Here is a 4968-nt window from a genome sequence, read left to right as displayed (position 1 = left end):
CAAGAACAACTGGATCTCTTCTTTCCTAAAATCGGATGGTATTTGAATGGATTACTCAATCAATAATTGAATCAATGAGTGGACTGAAGTTCAACATTGATGAATTTTAATCTCAAACTGTGTAAACTGTTTTTGTGTTCCCTTTAATAAAGCTTCAGTTTTATTTAGAGTTCCTCTTTCTCTCACACTTCAAAAGGAATTTCCTTTAAAAAGTTAAAAAGAAAAAAAAAGGTATCTCCTTGACCCATTTGTCTCCTTTTCCCACACTTCTTATCCTATTTTGTCCAAAATACTAAGATTCCTTATGCAAGTTTTAAAGTGAGAGATTTATGTTACTGAACAGACAACTGTTAATATATCATACACTTCTTATCTTGGGGATACAACTGTGTCTATTTGGTGGGCTGTGTTGTGTAATTTGTAATGTGTTCTTATTCTTATTTCCACCGAAGGGAGTATATTGGAGACTAAGATAGTGGTAGTAGTGTCAGTCACACAGTCGTGTCTGACTCTTTGTGACACTATGGACTGTAGCCCACCAGCCTCCTCTGTCCATGGGATTCTCCAGGCAAGAATCTCTTAGAGTGGGTTGCCATTCCCTTCTTTAGGGGAATCCTCCCACCCACAGATTGAAACTGCTTCTCCTGAATTTCAGGCAGATACTTTACTAGCTGAGCCACCAGGGAAGCCCAAAGATTACAGGAATTGAAACTTCAATTCTGAATGCTGGAAAGTTGCTAATATTCTGTAATTGTCTTTTTCTCTAAACTTTCAATGATATCACAGGCATTATCTAACTCACTGTCTCTCTGCCTCTCTTTTCTTCTTTTCACTTCTTTTCTCTATCCATGTGCATTAGAAAAAGGCAGGTTTTTTCCCTGAATGCTCATGTGTGTAACAAGTATCATAAAGCTTTAGTAGATTTAAGGGACTATCGAATGTATGACCCAAAGTGTCTGTGCATTGGACACATATCTTTTGGATCCAGGGTTCCATGGTGAATGATATGCAAACACATGGTATGCTAATGAGTTAAAGAATTTAAGCAACATAATATACGATTCAGTAACAATCCTCAAATATACAATAGACTATATGAACGTTATTTCTTGTTAATTTTAGTTTCTAAGTACACTTGGGTTCTGCAGATTCCATTAGCTATTAAAGTACAAAAGTAAATAGAATGCTCGAATTGCTTTCAGGCTTCCCTGGTGGCTCAGTCAGTAAAGAAACTGCCTGCAAAGAAGGAGATGTAGGTTCAATCTCTGGGTCAGGAAGATTGCCTGGAGAAGGAAATGGCAACCCACCCCAGTATTCTTGCCTGGGAAATCCCATGGACAGAGGAGCCTGGCAGGCTGCAGTCCTTGGGGTTGCAAGAGTTGGACACAACTGAGCCACTAAACCACTGCCACCACTGCTTTCAGGAGCCCAAAGTTGGTTTAGAAAGTGTGTGTGTTAGTCATCCAGTCATGTCCAACTCTTTGCAACCCCATGGACTGAAGGCCACCAGGCTCCTCTGCCCATGGGATTCTCCAGGCAAGAATACTGGAGTGGGTTGCTATGGTCTTTTCCAAAAGTTGGATTAAGAAGAATATAAATAATGAGAGGGTAACAGGCAGGAAGGCTGGGGTCCCCAAGTGGAGGAAATAGACTGCAAATGTCAGACTTTTTTCCCTCTCTCTTAAGAGGCAGGAGGAAACAAACTACAAAAGTCACATTTTTTTTTCTTCTCTATACAAAATAAAAAGGAGGTTTCTTTTAAAACTCTGTCTTACCATGACATCTGGTTCTGCCTGAACTGAACTTTTCTCAAACCTTGAGTTAACCAATGTGTTTTTCTTATGTAAATGTTTTTCTTAAACTATTTTAATGAACTGTGTATTTACTTTAGAATCTGCCTTTCTTCAAGTCGGTTCCACCTAAGACTGAGGACTGATAATGGCTCAACAAACCAGTATGTTTTACTCATGGAAATGTTCTCTTAAGCTGTGTTAAAGAAACTTGTATTTGCTTGGAAACCTGCCTTTCTTCAAGATTCATGTCAATTGTTTTACGGCCTGGGATGACTCACCTTATGCCAATGCTACCCCAAAATGCATGTTGTGGGTGAGGGGCCTAGTGAAACTCTCGCATTTTGAGACATTCCCTTTCTCTAATTAGCAGCTTGCTAATAGGTGTATAACTTCTTGCTATAAACTAGTAAGGGGGCACTCTTTCTGCCCCCTTCTGATGTCTATGTCAGAAGCTTTCTCTCTTTTTTTTTTTTTTTTTTAATAATTTAATACATTTTATTTTTTTTTCTAATTTTATTTTATTTTTAAACTTAACATAATTGTATTAGTTTTGCCAAATATCAAAATGAATCTATCTCTTTTATACTTTAATAAAAGTCTACTACACAAAAGCTCTAAACAATCAAGCCTCGTCATGGCCCCAGGTGGAATTTCTCTCCTCCAGAGGCCAAGAATCCTGGTTCTTGTTCATGGCTCATCAACCTTTCAATGATAATTTCAAAAATATATTATTCTCATACGAAGAAGTTGAAGAATTAAATAATGTGTCTCTACGGGCACTAAGATGCTGAGAAACATAGGAAAGCACCAGATGGAGTTAGAAGGTATGAGTTGCAAGCCTTGCACAACCACACACACATACAAATTAGTTTCCTGGAAACAAGTGAGTTGGTGTTATTGTTTCATGTTCCTCTGTTACCTGAAAATAGTGAACAATTTGTGTAGAAGATCCCTTCTACACGTAAGATCTGTGCCTCAGTGACAACATACAAGTGTGTTATTTTCACTGTGAAAGGAAAAATCTACCAAAAGTTCAGTACTATTCTCAACATCTGGTTCTTTCAGTCTTTACTGAAAGCATCTGGAACACATCTCTTGCCTTACTTAAGCTTTCATCCTGCAAAGATCTATCCATTTCTTTTTCTTCTTCCACTCACGGTGAAAAAGAATAAATATATTACTATTTAATTTCTCTATTCCTGTATAACACTATGAACTACTATTTGAAAAATAAGCATGTACTCACATAAAGAGAAATAAGTAAAAGTGTATATTAATATTTTATTGAGAAAATGCACTTCTCAAAAGTAAAAAGCAATCTATTCAGATTGCTTGGTTCACACCATAAATAACGGTTTTCTTTATTACTTGAAGAGTCTCCCAAAAAGCTTATTCACTTAAAGATTTCAATATAAAAAAATTGTCTTGGCTTAAAACTGCATAAAATTGTATAACTGGATACCAATGTAAAGGTCTTAAAAATATAGGTATAAGAGCCATCTAACATAAATATAATGTAAGTTTTTATCTTTTATGAATGAAACTGTTATAAACAAGCAGGTCAAGAGTTTGTGTGAATATATGTTGTAAATTTTCCTTGGTAAATGTTAGAAGTAGATTGCAAGATTGTAGAGTATGGGTATGCTTAAATTTCTAGCAGAATATCACGGTTTGAACAGTGCTTACCCTATTTTACTTTCCTTCCAGCAGTAAGAATTCCAGTTCTTTCTTCCTCCACATCCATGCCAACACTTGGTGTCATCTTTTTAAATGTCAGCCATTCTTATAGCTGTGCAGTGGCATCTCATTATAATTTTAATTTGCATTGCTTCAATTGGCCATTTAAATGGCTCTTTTTGAAAAAAAATTATTCATTCTTTTATTTTTGTAACTGAGTTACTTATTTTATAGTTAAGTGATAGCATTATATATTCTAGAAAACAGTACTTTGCAGAAATATGCATCATGAAAACTTCTCACAATCTGCGTCTTGCTTGCATTCTCATTTTTCCATTTTCATTTTTTAAAGAGAAGTTATTTTACATTTTGATGAAATAGAACATCATTATTAAGTCCTTTGAGGCATACTCATTTTGTCCTAATTAAGAAATACTGACCTGTCTTAAGCTTATAAATATTTTTTCCAACAACTTCTAATAACTTTTAATTTTTGATTTTAAGTATAAGTCTATAGTCTAAGGTTTGTTTGTGGTATTGGATAATCACTAGAGGTTGTTGTTATTGTTGTTTTGCAAGTAGAAATACAGTTGGAAGTTTCCAGCAGCATTTGCTGAAAACACTATCATTTCTCCCATTGAATTACTTTGGGTCCTTAGTCAAAATGCAACATTTGTTCATGTATAGGTCTATTTTTGGACCCTCTATTCTTTTCCATGACACCAGTCCATTACACATTATACTTACTTACACAGAAAACACAATGTCTTGATTACTTTATCACATTTTATGTAATGAAATGAGATAATGTGAGTGCTCCAAAGTTGTTCCTTCTTAAAATTGCCTTTATATCCCTTTCATTTTCATATAAATTTTAGAAGCAGTTTGTCAATTTCTCCAGAAAAGATTGCTGGGATTTTAATTAGGATGACATTGAATCTACAGATCAGTTCAATGAGAATTAATGTCCTGAAAGGCTTCCCTGGTGGATCTGCCTGCTAATGCGAGAGACATGGTTCTATCCCTGGATTGGGAAGATCCCCTGGAGAAGGAAATGGCAACCCACTCTAGTATTCTTGCCTGTACTCTAGTATTCTTGCCTGGAGAATCCCATGGACACAGGACCCTGGAAGGCCACAGTCCATGGGATTACAAGTGTCAGACATGACTTAGCTGCTAAACTACCACCACCAACATCCTGATAATATTACCCCTTCTGCTGCTGCTGCTAAGTTGCTTCAGTCACGTCCGACTCTGTGCAACCCCATAGACGGCAGCCCATCAGGCTCCCCCGTCCCTGGGATTTTCCAGGCAAGAACACTGGAGTGGGTTGCCATTTCCTTCTCCAATGCATGAAAGGGAAAAGTGAAAGTCAAGTCGCTCAGTCGTGTCCAAGCTTAGCGACCTCATGGACTGCAGCCTACCAGGCTCCTCCGTCCATTGGATTTTCCAGGCAAGAGTACTGGAGCGGGGTGCCATTGCCTTCTCCAATTACCCC

This window comes from Bos indicus, chromosome 15, assembly GCF_029378745.1.
Source record: "Bos indicus isolate NIAB-ARS_2022 breed Sahiwal x Tharparkar chromosome 15, NIAB-ARS_B.indTharparkar_mat_pri_1.0, whole genome shotgun sequence".
NCBI classification, from domain to species: domain Eukaryota; kingdom Metazoa; phylum Chordata; class Mammalia; order Artiodactyla; family Bovidae; genus Bos; species Bos indicus.
Note: the sequence above shows the minus strand (reverse complement) of the source record.